General features: G+C 35.8%; 1 protein-coding gene across 2 annotated transcripts in view; it reads right to left on the reverse strand.

The window, feature by feature from the left end:
• NTN1 (netrin 1) overlaps positions 1 to 19,876 on the reverse strand; it is a 129,481-nt gene that overhangs the window by 98,772 nt on the left and 10,833 nt on the right. The window lies entirely within an intron of this gene.

Raw genomic sequence — 19,876 nt, forward strand, 5'->3', positions numbered from 1 at the left:
GCAGTTCAGCGGTTCAAATCCCTAGTGCCACGTAATGGGGTGAGCTTGTCCTAGCTTCTGCCAACCTAGCAGTTTGAAAGCACGTAAAAAATGCAAGTAAAAAAATAGGAACCACTTTTGGTGGGAAGGTAACAGCGTTCCGTGCACCTTTGGCATTTAGTCATGCCGGCCACATGACCACGGAGACATCTTCGGACTGCGCTGGCTCTTCGGCTTTGAAACAGAGATGAGCACCGCCCCCTAGAGTCGGGAACAACTAGCACATATGTGCAAGGGGAACCTTTACCTTTACCTATACTATTAAGAGGAGGCCATCACAACCAGTCCATTGTGCCTCCACTGTGGTGTGGTATGGTATTCACTCATCATCAAAAACTCTTTGAAAAATTAATAAGGAGGGAATGATCCAAATATCTAAGAAGCTATTCCAAAAGACTTTTGACCCACCTAAGCAGTCCAGAACTAAACTACAATATAGTAAATATTTCAAAATCTTACTCGACACAAAATCTGCAAATATTCCTTCATATTACAATAATATAAAGTTTCTGCTACCACCTTTTTTTCTAACTGAATTGTTCTATGGAAAACTTAGGGTAAGTGAACATAAAAGCAAAGAGAATGAATTACTGTTAAAAGAAAAAGTAGCAAGTAAATAAATAAATTAAATGCACATGATCCTCAATAACATGCAACCAACTTTTTTTAAAAAGTTCATATTGCCATCCGTTCCATGACAATAAGGTATTGGTCTCTATATTTAAAGGATAAGAAATTACCATGGTTTCAACAGATATGGCTACATCATCGTCAGGTGAGGGCTGCCACTTTCTTCTGGAGGCATATGTCTTTAACACTTACAGACATCCAAAGAAAGCAGCTCTTTGCTGAATGGAAAAAATCTACATTCAGAGATACAGAGACCATCTTAAAGACTAGAGCAATTTATCATAACTATGCTCAATTCCCTCTAAATAAATCAGTGTCAAACCTATTGTCCATTATTTTCACCAGCATTCAGCCTCATTCAGTACCAGACTCGCATAAATATCATTGGTTTTATAATCTGTCAACCATTAAGTATTGATATGAAAGTTTAGTAGAATATTTATTTATTTATTTATTATTTATTGATTTGATTTATATGTCACCCTTTTCCAGAGACTCAGGTGGCTTATCATCCTCTGTCAACCTTGTTGAAAAATTATTATTTATTCCCATTATGATTATAACAAATTCGTGAATCAACATATAGAGAAAATATGTTTTATTTCCAGGAGTGTGCTATTAGAAATTTTTGGACTTTATTAAGGCATAGATTGGATTTGATATTGAGATTCCTGAATATTTAACTCTTTGGAAGAATTCTACATGGAAAATAGGTAGTAATTTCTCTTTTTTTAGGAGGGAAGAAGTATGGGTGGAAGCCAGGATAATGACTTATATATATTATAATTATTTATAGAATAATGTGAAATCACAATTGTTAGTTCTTTAGCTGGTGTTGGCCTTCATAGACATCAAGTACTTCCCAAGGATGTCATATGTGTCGATCAGTGGTGGGATTCTGCCGGTTCTAGGAGGTTCGGCCGAACCGTTTGTTAAATTGCTGGCTCGCCCGCCCCTTGCCCCGCCCCTCCACACCACTATTTATTGCCAATAAATAGTGGTGGGCGAAGGGTGGGCAAGCCAGCAATTTAACAAACGGTTTGGTGTTTTTTTGTAATTTTATTGGCCCACGGAGCTTCAGCATAGGCTAATTAGCCCGTTGATTAGATCGGCCTCCCGACTCTCAGTTGATTTGCTCTGAACTGTTTTGCTCAAGGCTCTGCTGCTTGCTTGCAAAGAGTGCTGAAGCAGTTTTTTTTCCCCTAGCTATGCTGAAAAACGAAACTGAAAGTAAAGCAGGCTGTTGGCTTTGCTGTTGCTGCAACGTTGGAAAATTAGGCAGGCAGGTTTATTTTCTTTTTCCTCACCAAAAAAGGTAGGTGCAAACTACCTTTAGTGAAAAGGTAGTTTTCTCTAAAGAGGTAATTCCTTTTTAGGGAAAAAGAGGAGAGTTCAAGATTTTAAAACACAAAAGAAAAAAAGCTCTATTTAACTAGGGAATTGTAATAATTGAGATACTATTAATTGTATATTGTGTTGAAAGCAGAAATGATTAAGTTGTGGTTTGGAGGAATATAAGGGGGAAATTATTTGGTTTATTATTATTGGTAAATATAATTAATTGATTTGTAAGAAATTGGATAGCATGGAAATAATTGGAATATTCATATTCATATTGATTAATATACAAAAAAGATAGTTATATAACTAATTGATTTATATTAAAATGTTGAATTTATATTAAACAACTGTAATATTACATAATTAACCAATGTGAGGATGGATATAAAAATAGATGACAATGGGAAAGGGTATAATATAGAATAGAAGGGAAAAATTGAATTTGATTAAGATTAGAGATGAGGATGAAGGGTAATATTGGTTTTTTTAAAAAATAGATAAGGAATAAATATGGCAAAAAGGAAATATAGAAATTGTAAATTTAATTGAAATGACTAAACACTGTTTAAATTTGTGAACCGGCCAAATACTCTGTTCAAAGAAAATAAATTGTATGTTTGTATGTGTGTTTCTAATTACTGCTATTTATTCATATTTGTTCTCTTTTATTCTTTAAAGTTTAACAATTCATTCTTTTATCTTAATATCTTTATATTTGTTTGGGGTTGCCTTTCTTCCATTTCATCTTTTTTACTGTACAGCAATCTTTCTCCTCAAACCTACCACCTCTCTCTTTTCTTTCCTTCTTACTTTCTTCCCCCCCACTTCTTCTCCTCCCTACTTCCTCTTCCTTTCTCCTTCTCCTCCTCTCTTCCTCCCTCTCTTACCCTCATTCCTGCTCTAATTTCCCTTCCCTTCCTTCCTCCCTTCTCTTCCTTCCCTCTCTCTCCTTCTTTCTTCCATCTCTTTTCTCCTTCCTTCATCCCTCTCTATTGCTGTATCCTTTTGTGCATATGGATTACTCAGAGGGCTGAAAAAGTTATTTTTGACTGGTCCTCGCACTTTTGACCACTCCTCGAACTTACGACTGTCCTCACATTTTACGTTTTTCGCCCTATCTTGTCACCATGGTGAAGAGAAGCAGTTGTGAAATGAGTGACACGGTTGTTAAGAATGCTGCAACGGGCATAAATGTGAGGATAGTCATAAGTGCGAGGACCAGTCAGAAATGACTTTTTTCAGCCCTCTGAGTAGTCCCTATGCACATAGCCACGCCCACTCAGTCACATGACCAGCTAGCCATGCCCACCCAGTCACATGACCACCAAGCCATACCCCCAACTAAGCCACACCCACATAACCAGTTGTTAAAAAAATTGAATCCCACCACTGGTGTCGATCCAAGCAATGTGATTTTTTAATAATTGACAGACAGCAATAGCAATAGCACTTAGACTTATGTACTGCTTGATAGTGCTTTACAGCCCCCTCTAAGAGGTTTACAGAGTCAGCCTATTGCCCCCAACAATCTGGCTCTTCATTTTATCAACCTTGGAAAGATGGAAGGCTGAGTCAACCTTGAGCCACTGTTGGCAGTCAGCAGAATTAGCCTGCAGTACTGCATTCTAATCCCTGCACCACCATGGCTCAGGCACCACATTTTGTTAGTAAGCAGATTTTCTAAATATCTTTCAAAGCATTTTCATGTGGCACCCATTTTCATGTGGCCAACAACCACTGGGACCATCACAGCTGGTTTATGCCATAATCTTTCAACTTCAATATTCAGACCTTGATATCTTATGATCTTCTCCAATTCTCTGTTTTCTAATCTATTAACTCTCTGTATTGCCATGTAAATTATCCACACTTCCTTCAACCACAGTTAAATCTGATGTGTTATGTGTCAAAACTATATTAGTTTATATCTGGAAATCCCCCAGTATTTTACCCTGCTCATTTTCAACTATTTTTTTCAACTTCATCTCACTTCCAATTTTCATTACTGGAACATGTTACTTTTTATAGAAGTTCTAGTGAATTATTTTGGCAACTGTGTTATATATCATTGTTTATAATGGTTTGTGTGATCTTTTGCCTGAGTATATGATCCACTGTTTGTTCTGTTTTGTGCAATCTGCAATTTGAATTTTTCAATTTTGGTCTTGTTTGCAATAGTCTGAATAGTTTACTCTTGAAGACCCAAAATCAGATCTTCAGGTTTCCTTTTTTTAATGTTCCAGTTATAAGCCATTGCCTGGTGTTACCTTTATTCACTTTCCTCTTGAACATTTGTAGAAATTGACTATGTAATGCATTTCCTTGTCAGCATTCTCTTCATGTTTTATTACATTATTTCAATATTCCTACCTCCATTTCTGCAGGGCAGGTATAATATACTATATACATAGTAGTGGGAGAAAAAGGAAAAGAAAGTTTTTCTTTTTCAAATTTGAATGGTATTATAATTGATAATTTATGTTATATTTCTGTTATATTTAATGCATTTAAATCTACTGGTTAAAATGCTGGATCTAAATATGGCCTTTAAATTTTGCATACATTTTCTCCAGAGCATGCTTCTACTTTACGATTGGAATGCTGAAGTGATTCCAGCTGTAACACTTTATAAGATTTTAAAGAAATAAAATTATGATTCACAGTTCTAAAATTCAGCTATTGGTTGTCACTTGTCATAATTTTGAACATTATTAAGTCTTTATTTCAAAAGTTTCATATTCACAATTTCACTTCTCTTCAAAGTGTAGCCATATGATTTCCATTTTTTATCACTACTCTAATTTTATATATTTAACAAAATTATTACGTTTGTCACATTTCCAAATGGCAGATATTGTGATGCTACAGTTACAATGTTTCTCTGCTACACCTACGGTATGTTCTTCCTTTGGTCTGAGGCTTTTTCTTGTACTAGATTATCTTTGAATGGAACTTTGAATCTTTAGGAACTCTTCTGGCCTATTTTAGACTCCCAACTTTTGCAAACTTTCTAATTAATCCTGTTCTGCTTCCATGAAATTGATGCACAGAAAATGCCTTGGATGTTCATTTAAATTAGTCGTTTAAATCAGTAAACTGGATTTCAGTCTTCCTGACCTTGTGTCACATATAAAGTCATTTATTATCTTAATAAATGATTCACACAGCTTTCCAAATACACAAATTTGTGCTTGAAGCTTTAAAATTGTTCACAGATGGATTCATTTTTTTGTCTTCCATTCAGACATGATGAAAAGATTATGTGCTTTCATCTGTGTTATTTCTTCCGTGTGCACAATATGTATCCCATTTTTCACTAAATCCTTTTTTTCCTTATTAGCATGCAGCTAAAACCAAAACGTATTAAATATATCTCTTGCTTTTTTACTTACCACATGAAAAATAACAGTACGGCTGAGGTCTCTCATATTTTCTATACTGTAGCGCAATATAATTCAGAAACTCTCTCTCATACACACACCCTACCCATTTTTTTCTCTTCAGCATTTTCAAGGAACACAAACTGTTCTGGAAATTTAATCTACCAATTTTGCTTTCAGTTCTTCTCTTCTTTGCACCATGTTGCTTTTTTTGCTGCAAACCTTATAAAGCAACGCTGATTGCATGTGCAATAAAACGAAGTATATGGTTTAATACTGAGCTCAAAATTACTGCTTCAGCTTTCAGTTCTCTTTGGTGTTCCCAGAACATTCCTTCCAGATGTCAATCCTACAAAAAGCTTTTATTTCAGTTATCAACGTCCATGTTCAAGTATTAAATAGACAGATCGATGAGAGCAAAGAAAATACCAGTTATCATTTAATCAAACCATTACTTCTGTTTTGTTGCACATTTTATTACATGGCATTGTCATTCACATGGCTGGCATTTTCGTAAACCCACAATTTAACTGACTGGCAGCGGGGAGGGAAATGTCTATTAAAGCAGAATGTATACTAAATTCTAATAGGATTTTAGACATTCATAAAATGGGAATTGTATGTTATGTATGCATGTTTTATCTATCTTACACGTTCTACACAGGCAAAAATTGTGAATAAAATGTTATGCATGAGCAGAAGCATATTGCATATGGACAGATTGTGCCTGTTTGTAATTAAAGCCTACTAAAACGAGGTCCCTTAAACTGTGGGTTTACAGTACAGTTATTTCAGAGGTCATCTTTCTGAAATGAATTAATGTAGTCCTTCAAGTGCTTTCTGAAGGAAAACCCCATTTCCATAAAAAGGCTAACACCCATGTACCGTTTGGGGGATTGTACCAATGGTGCAATTTTTCCATTTAGCAGAAAAACATGTTTTTACGTTTCCCTGCAGTGGTTTTTGCTGTTAATTCTCCACCCTGACATCCATTTAGCATTCTTCATGTCAACATGGTTCTGTTTTGCTTGCTGGCTACCATGTGCAGAGATAAAACCTTGTAGCTGAATATCTTCGCAGAGATTTTGGGAGCCTACATTTCATTCCATGCCTCTCTCTCTCTCCCACTCTTTCTCTCTCTCCCTGCGCTTTTTCCCACACTTCTATGGGACAGTGTGCCTGATTATTTGACCTCTGTAATAATCCCCCAAACACACTCAAGCAGTATCAGGGGATGCATATCCTCTCTTACTTTCAAAGCCATTGCTCTGACACCAAGTAATAAAACCAGAAATCTTTTACCAGCACTAAACTTCTAACCATACTGCTGCTCAAATCAAGGTCAGAGCCCCTTTGGCTTTTAGCTCAAAAAATAAATAATTAACAACAACAACCAAAAAAAAAAAAAAAGAATTTGTGCACTTTTTAGCACAGCCTGGTTCTTATTATTCCTTAGCATCTTAGACATTGTGACATTCTCCATTACCATGTAATTAAGAAAACTGCTGTTTTTAAGTACTAATACTTTTGCCATAGAAATGCTAACAAATGAATAAACCTCAGCCAGTTAAATAGCTCAGTAGAAAGAGGCCCCTACTTTTACTTTGTCATGATAATGAATTATTTGTCATCTCCTATTTAGTGAATTAATTAGGGTTAGGCCAAACATGACCAGATGCTGTCCGACCTATCGCTACAGGTTCTTATGTAGATCAGAAAATGGTCTGGAATGTATACAACTTATTTCTATTTCTTAAATTAAGAAACATCTCACCCATATTTGCTGTTCCAAAATCTCTAGATGAGTGATGAAGAATGATTACTAAAATCGCTACCTTCAAGTATTACGACATCAACACCAACTAACAATTCAGGTACGATATGTAAAACTATATCACAATATACAATAATCTCTTAGATTCATCCTCTATTCAAAGATACATATTATTAAAATAATTTGAAATTATTCAATTATTTAACGATACATATTACTGAAATTAAACATAAGAGACAAAGAAAAACAATATGGATTTTTTTAAAAAGTTAGAATGAAACAAATGCAAAAACGTATAATACAGTAATAATAAAAGGATAGAGTTAAACTTAAAAGTTAAAAGATTGGTTAATCTTGTTCCATAACATAGAGAAAATAAAGATATTTGATAACTGCATAACAGAAAAATCTAAATTGTTAGTCTCCTAATAGTAATCGTAATTGCCCAAACTTGGCTACTTTCCTAGATATTTCAAGAACCATGCCAGCCAAAAGGAAGTGAGTTTTCCCCTTATAAGGCCAGTACTAGAGTTTACTCATAAACCTTAAGAGCCACACAGCAGTTATAAGGATTTTTTTTCTTCTTTAAAAAAGTGAAATGCAACCAATGGCACAAAAGGAAAAAAATGCAGCACACAGAGTAATGAGATTGCTATGTGTGCCATCCAGAGAAGGCTTTTCAAACTATAGTGGTGCATGATATTAAGCAGGGCTGGCGTTTCAGCCAAAAAAAATCCACCAATCACAGCCTTTGAAATGTTGCATGTTACAGCTTTATATAACATGTTTTCTGCTCCATTTCTTAGTTTGTTCACTCAGTTTGTTTTGTTTAATTAAGGTAAAAAAAATTAGTTGTATGGACAACAGTGCAACATTGCCCATTTTATTTCCATGATAAGGATGCTCTGGTGGGGGTGGGGGTGGAGACACTATTTAGGGTGATGTAATTTCCTGCTGACCTAGAGAGGGAAGGAAGCAGAAGAAAGCAGCTATATGGAAGTGGTCAGGAAGAGGCTGCCACTTTCACCAAGGGTCTGTCTTCAGGAACAGCACTGAATACTGCCTTTAAATCAATGACGACTGCATGAAGCATTCCCCTTGGTCATCTGGTTTATTTTTCTGCTAAGTGCTACGGAACAAACAATATGGTGATGGAGTATGGATCATCCTGGCCTAAATCCCACTTACTCCTTTGCCAGGACCTCATCCAGGCAAGCAGTTTCCAATAGAGATGTCCTGCAATTTGCTAATTATGCTTGGTTCGTATTCAGAACAAATTAGTCAGTAATTCACTGGAACCAAGTTTCTTCCTTTTTTGTAAATTGATCTGTTCCTAACTAGCATCATTGCTCAGGGATCTGGCAGACATGAGGGAAAAGGCAGGAAAATATCAGAATACCAGTCAGGGTTTATCTTAATTAGTTCAGTTGTAAAGTCCCCTATTATTGCTTGACAATTGTTCAGTTGGGAAGTGAGCTTGTGAATCTTGGCAGGAGACTCCAGGGCCAGTCTGGCATATGGTATGGTATAACTCAAGGGAGCTAAGGGAGATTAATTTGCTGGAAACATTGCTATATTGCATTTAGAGGTGCTTGGTCTAAATTTTAGAGACAATCGATCTACTGCCCTGAGTCCGAAAAGAGAAGGGCGGTATAGAAATCTGAAAAATAAAAATTAAATAAATAAATAACCAGATCTCCTAATTTGTTTGAGAATGGTTGTGCTATTAGTTGCCAAAAGGCAAAGCAATGCTTATCCTGGACTCGGGAAATTTGCCCAGCTGTTTAATTGGGCCCATAGTTTTTTATACTTAAAAAAGTATAAAAGTATAAGTATAAAAGTATAAAAATTTGATTTGATCAATCAAATACTGGTGCTCAATGCTACAAGTCCTATAACTTTCTATTACTTTACCTTTAGCTGTAATATATTGAAGTTATAATTGTCTCTGGGGTTCCTTATTGACACATTAACAACCAGAAGCTCCTGAATCAAACTCTTTATTTGAATGTGCTTTCTGCGTGTTCTTTTCTGTAGAAATAACTTGTTGCATATGAAATAATGGGGAAACTAGAGTATACTGTCTTTAGTTCCCTACAGCATCAAATTGGAGAACTCTTCAATGTTGGATCTTGAGATACTGAAGTAGTCACTGAATGGCACACCAGCATACTATAATTGTATACATTAGTTAATAGAAAAATCTCTATTAACATATAGGAATTTTGTAAGAGCTAATACTACTAATTAGATTGAAAGACGCTATGAGATAAAAAATGGCTTTAGGCACCCCAGTATATATATTTTTCATTTTATCTCAATTATGATTTAGTTGTTTTAGCAGCCACAGAAAAGGGAGATAAATATTAACAACTAGAAAAGAGCAACTTCCTGCTGACAATATGAGAGCTGCAGCTAGTGAAGAACAGGATATTAGTTTCACAATGGATGTCTGGATTTTGTCTGAGTTTAAGATGCCCTTTCATATGGTGTAAAACAATCTTCCCCAACATGGTGCCCTCCGAATATTTTAACTATACATCTTCCAAAATTCCCAGGTAACATGACAATACTCCAAACATCATGTTTGTAGACATCAAGCTGAGAAAGATGGGCATAACCAATGGTGGCAATTTCTATACTCGGATTATGAAAATCTTACCTGCGTTCCAATAATTTATAACTGAGAGAAGAAGCTGTACAATAAATGGTAATATAAAGTGAGTGATAATATAAAGTGAGTCAGATTGCATGAGCTGGGATTTGCTGTGATGTTTGATAATGCATTAGAGAGAGTGAGATTTTCCTTTTTTTTAAAAAAAGCTTAATTTTATAACAGTACAGATTTACATATTTCGCATTTCAAAATTGTTGATAAATACTGTTGGCATTTATCAGGAGGCTAAAAGTTGCCCATCCCTGTATAGGATAACCTATGGATAAGATAAGAGAATAACCATAGGATAAGATAACCCACCATAATTATGGTGATCCATTGTGATATTGAGGGAAAATGACTGTACAATATGGAGTCCATTGTGCTGTCCAGGATCAAGCATAGTTCGTTTTTACACATTATGTTTATATATTTTATATGTGGCTCTAATTATTAATTTTCTCTCTCTTTTTCTCATATTATGGCAATGGAATGAGCTTTTTCTGTATTACAAAGCTATCATCATGTCTTCCTTAGCTACTTTCTTCAAAGTTTAAATATATTCATTTGTTCACATAAAGGATCATACAATACTGTCACTTTAGAGATCATTGCTGCTCATAGTCATTTGTAATTGGAGAACATATAAGCCCAGCCCAACAAATTGCTAGCTTGGCCCATGTCCTTCCAGCACATCTTTATTTATACTTGATATTTCTGTTTTATCTTGTGGAACCCTTTGTTTCAGTGTGCACTTTACAAGTTCAAAAACACCTTTTAAATTATTCCATTCCGATTTAAATTTTATTTATCCCTTATTTCTTACAAAGAAATTGTAAATTTCTTTGTAAATTTCTGATGCAATTATAAGAAATACAGTGGTAGCTGAATTCTAAAACTTAAATGCTGCTGTCCATAAAACCAACTTAATCAAAACATTATTCTACCTGTAACTGTTAAAAATATGCATATAACCTAAAATGCTTGAAATGCTATATTAAATTTTAATATAGAATATTAAAATTCTATATATGTAGAAATTGTGCAGAGAATAGGAAATTTGGGAATGATAAAATCTTATTTATTGGTTTTTTTTCTAGATTGCTTGTTCCACATACACTTGGTACATGACAAAAGGCATCTAGAAATGGCAGTCATAAATGAACAAGATAGGATTTACTTGATAGATATATGAAAGCTTAAACTTTAAATGCATAAATCTCCTAAACATACTAGGAAATCATACCACAAAAGAGATTCCTCCTTAAAACTTGCCAGGGAAAACAGCGAGCTAGAATAAGAACAGGGGCAGTTTTCACACAACTCTGAGCCTTCTCATGTTTCCCTCAAATTAATTCTGAAGGAAAACCCCCACATTCCTAGGCAGAACAATAGCTGAAATATTAGCTGAGCTACAAAAACAAACAAAGAAAACCCTATTCAAGTCTGTTTTATTTGTCCTCTTTTGTTCCACTTGCTCCAGTGTGAAAGTTGCTATTTAAATTTCAGTAGTTGTGTTACAAGGGGCTGGTGTCTGTTCCAAAGCATCACCCTGAGAGCTTTTCACGGGAAGGTTTGCATAGTTCAATTCATTTCAAAATGCTCGGGGAAAGCCTCCCCCCACTCTCTTCTAGCCAAACTCACCCTATCCCCTCTCGGCTCTCAACTGCAGTGACACATACGGCCTGCTCTACTGGTCCAGAAAGCTCTTATGTGCAAACAGAAGCCACTGTTTGCGTTTATCTTCACACGGTCAGAATTCAGTTGTGCAAAGCCATCCCGCTTTCAATATCCGCTTCTCCATTCTCGCTCTGCCAGAAATTGCTTCCCAACAACCCCTCCTACTCCTTTGAAGAAAAACTATTTTAGCTTCATGATGCTGTCTTAAACATTACCCAGAACTGACTCTACTATGCTAGAACAGGAAAGGAACAGTAAACAATCATGATGAAGATAATTAGAAATATGAGGGAGACCAAAAGCACAACTGCTCTTCTCAATTTCTAATTATTCTACCATTCGTTTTGTGACCAGTCAAAGTTACAACAGCACTCAAAAAAGTGAGTTACATCCAGTACTCATCCTTAAGTTTGTCACAGCCTTACCATGTGAGGAAAATTTGGGAGCTTGGCAAGCCACATGTAGATCACATCCTGGAGTCATGTGATCAACATTTCTGACCTTCCCAGATGGCTTTTAACAAGCATAGTCAATGGGGGAAGTCAGATTTACTTAATGACTACAAGATTCAATTAACTGCAGTGATTCAGTTAGCAGCTATGGCAATAGAAGGTTGTATAATTGGGCATGACTCACTTAATAACTGCCTTGCTTAGCAACTGAAATTCTAGTCTCAATTGTGGTTGTAATTCACGGACTACCTGTATTTTAATTTGGCCACAGGCCATTCTCCTGTTACCAAAGGCTGGTGCTTGACTTTAAATACAACAAACAGTTGTATTTAAAAAGTGCTAGAAACCCGCTGCATATTTTTAAGACAGGGGTATTTTTAACATGTCTGAATTAAATCACCCACTGTCTGTGTGACCATAACTGCTTTCCTTGAATTATAAAGGTATAAAAATAACTACAAAAGAGTGTCAACTAAGCTCAGTGAACTAGCACCATGCAGATAGGACATATCTTACATCAGGGGTATCTTAACTCCCAACCTGCAGGCTGGATGTGTCACGTGCTGGGCAAGCTCACATCCGGTTTAGCAAAGGGGGGAAAGTCATGATATGTCACGTGATGATGCCGTGACAACACAAGTTTGACACCCCTGTCCTACATGGCATTTAAAAAAAGATTTATTATTAATGTAAAGAAATGTACCGTCCCGTGATTATCAAATAAAAGTAACTCAGGACTGCCAGTAATGTAGAATTGTAAACTTTGTGTTTAGAGACATCTGCAGTTATTTAGCAAAAAGTCATGACAACTCTAATAGTAATTCCTTTCATTTCATTAAAAAAAAACACTTTTATATTTTGTCCCAATCATCATTTCTAATTAAACTCTGAGCTTTTAGGCCTGTGCTGATTTTATGGGGGGGGGGGTGTTTGTGTGTGTGTTGCTAAAGTTCATTCCCACATTTTGTTAAGACATATTAACCCATTTGGTTTTGGTTTAGCATATTGCATGATTACTATTTACTCAAAAAGCTATGACTAACCAAACCACAGATTATTACATCCTAGGAAATCCAGACAGTATGTGGGAAATAAATGGCACTGATGAGGGGAATGATTACCTCAGTTGATGTGGATTGCTCTTTTGCTCTTCCTTAGGCTATTTCATCCTTAATTCTACAGCAGTGTCAGACTGATTGACTTAAGTCATGTGGCTTTTTAAAGGAAACTTACTTTGTTCTAGAAAATCAGCTATGTGGAAACAGTTCCAATAGGACAAAGACTAAAAGGAAATGAAGTAGCCTTCACTACTATATCTCCACTGAATATGTTTGCATCGAGGAGGAGGAGGGGGGGAGGAGTAATCAGGAGATTTGTCACGTTGCCATGTAACACCCTAGCCCTTTGGATTTTAAATGAACTATAAAGCATTACAGAACATTTTATTAATTTTCTCCCAAGTTAAGTTAATTTTCTTCTGTCTGAAAAAGTATCTTAAAAATCTATCCAGCAAATTATATATATTACTCATGATTCCGCAAAGAGACCAAGACATTGTGTGTAGTCAAATCAATCCCATACCATTAATGCTCAAGAAAGATCACATCTGGTTTTTTTTTAATAAGAAGTCTGGTTTTTCCATTTAACCTTCTGCAGGCATACACTTCTTTTCCCCCAAAAAAAGAGTGAAACTGAATGAGCAAGATGGCATACTTTTGCACTTGCTGCAGAGAAGGCTTCAACACAAAGTCAGTTTATTAACGAAAAGGCAAACTGTCCCAACTGTCCATAACAGAGTTTGGTTTTTCATGAAATTATATTTTGTATGAAGACATTTTTATTAAAGTTTGTGTTAAGCCCATTGTGAAATGGGAAGCCATGCTGTGAAAATGGGTAGACCTCCATTGTACAAATGGCTAAAGACTATCTCCCACATGAAGCTATCCATTTTTTTTCTGCATAGGCTGAGATTAATGCCCAGATATCATCCATTAGGATTAATGCATGTATTTATTAGCTTTAAAACAAATGTCATCTAGAGGTACTACCTTTATTGGTACTTAAATAAAAAATATAAAAATTTATACTTAAAGGCTACTGCACAAACATACATGAAACAAAGTCTGGTTATAAAGCAATATATCTTAGACTTCTTAAAATGTAATAATAACAAACTGCAGTGATGTGAATAACAGTGAAGTATGTCTTGGGAATTATAGTTTTGAATTATTTATTATGGAACTGCTTAAAATCTGCAATAGGTAAAAAAAAACATTTCTTTTGAGCCCTTGTATGATAGGTAGCCCCACAGACAATGGGTAATGTCTTCCACATATTTGCAGTTCGATACACAGAGACATTTTTCTAGTGGTATTTTAAAACATTTTCTTGCTACAGGAAGAAAGAGTACTGCATGAGACTGTGGTCAACTGATACTGTAGGTACGATTGAAAATAGAAAATCAATTTAGATTTTTGCAGAACGATCATTCACCCCCTTCTTCCCCAAACCATATATTAAATGGTTTTTGTGCATTTAAGCAAATAAGTGTATCCTCAAAACTAACCTTGGAGGTTTTTTGGGGGGGGGTTCAGCGATGTATGTTTCTTAGGGTATTGTAAAAGGCAGATAGGGTAAACAGAGTCCACATTTCATGTGACATTAAGAAGAGCTTCAAATGTTGCAACTCTAAACTGAACATCTGTAAAATAAATGGCCAAAATATTCTGACTAGAAAAACAAATTGAAAACAATAGAAAACAAATGTATCATCTTGAATACAATTCTCTAGCTCAAAATGATTTCAGAAAGTATGTTGAATAACATTCCACTTTAGTTTTTAATCAAGCATGATATATGTTACATTATATTCCACTATTTTGTATATTAAGCTTACTCTCTCAGTGTCAGCTCCTCACAAGGACTTTGTGTTAACATATGCCTTTGCTGTTTACACTCTTTCTCCTAATATATATGGTGATTATTTAGGCATAGAATAAAAGGCAATTGAGTTTCTTGTCATTGTTGGAAAAATTATCTACCTTCCTAAAGCTTAAACAATGATAAGTAACTTTAATTGGCCTTGAAAAGACAGGGAAGAAAAATTTTCTATTCATTTTTATTTCTATTTTTCTTTTTCAGAGGATATTGCTTTTTGATGACTATGCTTGCAGTCATGGTTGCTCCACACGGGATGCACAAATTTGTCTTTTGCATGTTATATATGATACACGTGAAGAATCTTTTTATAAATATGCTGGCAATCAAAGCACACGGAATCTATTGGCAGAGAAATCAGTCAGGATTTTTAGTTAACCCATTCAACATTCTGTTTTGGTAACCTAATTTGTATATACTAGCCTGTGTTCTCTAATCCCATAATTTTAGAAATAAATCCTATCCCCCCACCCACCCCCAAAAAACTCTACTGTACAAGATTGTAATTTAAATCAATTCTGGCTCTTTTAGTTTACACCTTCACCTGGAAGTATTCTGAAACTCTCTTGTGTCACTAATTATTACTACTATGTGGATAAACTTGAATGGAATGCTCTGAGAAGGTGACTGAGTCTTGAATTTAATCAGAATGAGAGAGAGGGAGAGGGAGAGGGAGAGGGAGGGAGGGAGGGAGGGAGGGAGGGAGGGAGGGGGAATGTATGTATGTGTGTGTGTGTGTGTATTTCCCACACGCATCTAAACTCTGATGGTTTAGGAACTATCACTTTCAACTTGTTTGCCCTTTCTCCAATCTGTTCTTGGTAGTAGTTTATCTGATGAAAAGATCTGAAGATCTTTAAACTTTGTATATTTCTCTGATCATTGGAAAGTTGGTTTAATCTTTAAAATTACTTTAAAATGATGTTTGGATTCTTTTTCCCTAAAACCAATAAAACTTAGTTTGCTTTTTCTAGGAAATTAAAAACTCATCATGTTGTTATATGACGTTATGTAGAAGAAAATGGGGAATGTCTTTGCTCTAATAAGCTCATAAATTGGTCACTATAAGATCCTCCAGCTGGTGAGATGAGTGGGTGAATAGGTAGGCAGAGCTGACTCACTTCTACCCTCCCAGGTGTTAATGAGAATCACAGCAGTGCCCTTCCTGCAGCTGCTACAGACGAAAGGAGATAAATTACAATTCTAAATTGTTTACACTTTCAAAGGGCACTTAAAGGGGCTTCCCACAAGGGATCAAAATGCCCTTTCCCACCAAAAGCATATCACGAATAATATGACCCTATTAACCCCTCAAATTCTAGGGCTCTAAGCACTGAAGAAGATGTTACTGGATAGCATCAAACAGAATTAAAGGAACTTCCAACAAATATTCCCTAAATTCTTAAGAAGTTCAAACTATTTTTTTCCACCAATACTAAGTGACATCAGTTGAAAGTTCAGGGAAAGTTCTTGTAGATAATTGTGATTTACACTTTTATTATATAACACAATCCACTTTGAGTTTTTTGTTGCCAAAATTCTGCACTTCTAGCACGTTATACACATATTCTGATGCTCAAATTCTGACTCCCAACTCCATTGCCTACAGTATATGAAAAAGACCTGTGAGCTGTTATCTTATTTTCACCTTCAGAAGCAGACTAAGTAGACTTAAGGTTCTTTTATCCTTACCCATGCCAATACTTTGTGGATTTCCTCCCTGAAAAGGAAAATCTTAGCAGAAGTTATCACTGCAGCAACTCAGCTTGAGAAGTTGAAAGAGAGGGTTTTACTTTTCACACCCCTCACAAAAAGGAAGAATAAACTTAAGGTTTATGTTACAACTTCGGACTTTTGAATTGAACAAATAATCTTTTGAATTGCACCTTTTTAACAAATAATCTTGCCATAGTCAATTACATTCTTGTACCATTGCTTTCACTACTTGAAATGCACTACTTGAAAACTGAATGTATTACAAAATATAATGCCGTAATTACTGATTAGCAATAGCACATTAGAATATACCATATCAAATCTGGAGCCAGTATATCATACAGTAAGTTGCTGATTCATTTCCAAGTAGTTATTATAATCTTAGTTTTAACTATAGAATAAAATTTAATTTTTAAAAAAACACTCGCTTTACATAAACCTGTCAAACCATCAAGATTGTTCTTTGAGAGTTTGGTCTCTTGTTATCTGAAATTAGGTAGGTAGTAATGATTACTATTTCTGATGCTTCGTCTTTGTGTTTATTTTCTAGAAAGGCTTGCTTGAATCATCTTTATTTTCTTTTTGGAACCAAGTGGAATGGGCAGGATTTTTAAAGTTGTTATTCGCGTTCTTCATGCTGGAGTTTTAACAATTGGCATAATATGTTGTAGTATTTTAATTGCAATGTAAACAATATACTCTATTCCATCCTCAGACTAAGGTCCAAATAGGGCTTAAAGTTTAGATACATACAGTAAATATGTATTCCCCCAAAACATAATTGCTATTTTCAAATGCCATGTATTTTGTTGGTTAACCTAATCATGGCTTACTTAATTGTCCAATTTTCTGGCTTTGCGCAACCTATTGAACTATGCGCTAACCACATGGATTGTGTTTGCACAATCCTTGAAGCTAAAATCTCATTTAATGTGCAAAAACACCCAATAAGTAAGAAATTATTTTTCTTCAAATTAAAAGCCAAGGCTTTGTTCCTAAATATTTTATGTCCTGAATATTATATGTCCTGAATTAGTCAAATCATTATGAGAGAGAGAGAGACAGAGAGAGGGGGGAGGGAGGGAGAGAGGGGGGAATTAAACCTTAAATAACCTTGTATTGCATAATTTTTCTGGGCCTCAGGATTCTAATGGCTCAGGAAGATGTCCAATATATTTCTTTTGCTTCATTACCATGGAATGATCTCATAGGATAGAACTAATACAAACTAGTATCAAGGGGCTGGTTTTCTCAATCCTTATTTGCTGTCGTTTTAAATTACAAATGCCTTATGCCTCTGGCTGTGACCGCTGAATTAGTTTTCCTAAACTTGAGCCCAACCACAAACTTGGAAAAGTGTTGCAAGCATCTGCTTCAGAAGAAACTTTTAAGTGTTTTCAGCAGTAAAACACCCAAGTAGGACATTCTTCATCAGGAGTAGATTAAAATGTCAGCAAACTTGGTATCTCATTCTGAAAAGCCAGTCTTCCTACCCCACCAGTGCTTTTCAATATATTTCCTAGGAACTAAATTCTCTCAAATATTTTATTGACATGGATGTTTGTAGCAAATATCTTTCTTTAAGAGAAAAAAAAGATATGATGAAGATTAATGACTACATGAGGGAGCTAGTAACAGGATGCAGAAAGCCATTTGGCCTAATGGTTAATGTATAAGTCTGGAAATGGGGAGACTCTGAGTTCTAATCCTGCTTCAGGCCTGAAGCTAGCTGGGTGACCTTCTCCTTCATTCTCCCTCAGCGTAGGAAAGTGGTAGTGGCAAACCACTTCTGAAAAACCTTGCCAAGAAAACTTACAGGGATTGGTCCAGGTAATTGACCTATTCTCCAAAGCACCTACGGGCAGGACAAGAAGCTCATGTTCCATGGAAGAGATTGGGCAACCATTAATTCGGAACTATGTAAGGTCTCCTTATTTGGACAGGAAGTGGGGCTAGAAGACCTCCAAGGTCGCTTCCAGCCCTATGACTCTATGTCTATGTTTATGTCACCAGGACTGATTTTAAGGCACAAAAAAATCCAGATGTTTAAGTATACATATTGTTTTGATATAAGCATTATTTATATATTATCTGTGATTTTTATTTGCTTTCTACTGAAAATATGTATAAATCATAGGCATATTTTGTTACCATTCATACAAATATGATATGAAGTATAAAGGAACAATCTCACTGACACACTGCAGGCTAAAATGGATTGGACATGTATCTACAAAATAGGTAGATCTACCCCATCCCCCATTTTCCAATCTATTTTGGAGAGTTGGGAGACCATTTGGAGTGTGGAAGCATATCCAGTGTGGAAGTATATCCAGTGAAGCATACCCAGCTGTAGTGGCTATGAGCCAGTTTGGTGTAGTGGTTAATATACCAGGCTAGAAACCAGAAGACTGTGAGTTCTAGTCCTGCTTTAGGCACAAAGCCAGCTGGGTAACCCTGGACCAGTCTCTCTCTCTCTCTCAACCCTAGGAAGGAGGAGGCAAGGGCAAACCACTTCCAAAATCTTGCCAAGAAAACTACAGGGGCTTCTCTAAGTGGTTCCCGGGAATCACTGGAAAGTGAACACTTGCGTGCATGCGCGCATACACACACAGAGAGAGACACACAGAGACACAGAGTGGTAAGCAGGGCAAGGAAAATTCTCTGGGAAGCAGAAGTCTATTTCCATTGTGTTGGGTGAAGCTCTATAGCTATAATGTTCAAATGGCTCAAACATATTCAGCAACAACAACAAAAAGTGTTTGAAAACATGAAATTCGTTTGCCATTGGTTTTTTTCCTGCAATAGTTAGACTAAAATGCAACTGCTCCTTCATAGTTCCAAACATCTTAGCTTGGGTACGATGCTGCATAATTTAGCTTATAATATAAAAGTAGCTAGATAACACAATCCTTTTCAAACTGAAGCCTGCACAAACTTTATTTGAAAGCTCGTATTCAAAAATGTGAGCAGAAAAACAAGATTTATTGTTAATAAGATGAAATAGAATCAATGTGATTATTGCTCACGTATTTAACCATTTCTCCTTCATATTCATTATTAATGGAGGACATTTTGCACCAAGGATGGGGGAGACAGGGTTGTTCCCCTTACACCTTGTACGTAGTAGCGTTCCAAATAATATCTCAGCTGGGCTATCTAGGCAGCCACAGGAATTGTCCTTCTTTAGCTAGAAGAATTCTTCAAACTATGCATGAGTGGTGAGAGGAAAGATAAGAAGCGGAGAGACAGCAGTGCTTCAGAGTGTGAT

Source organism: Pantherophis guttatus, chromosome 2 (genome assembly GCF_059756535.1).
Source record: "Pantherophis guttatus breed Tessera chromosome 2, ASM5975653v1, whole genome shotgun sequence".
NCBI classification, from domain to species: domain Eukaryota; kingdom Metazoa; phylum Chordata; class Lepidosauria; order Squamata; family Colubridae; genus Pantherophis; species Pantherophis guttatus.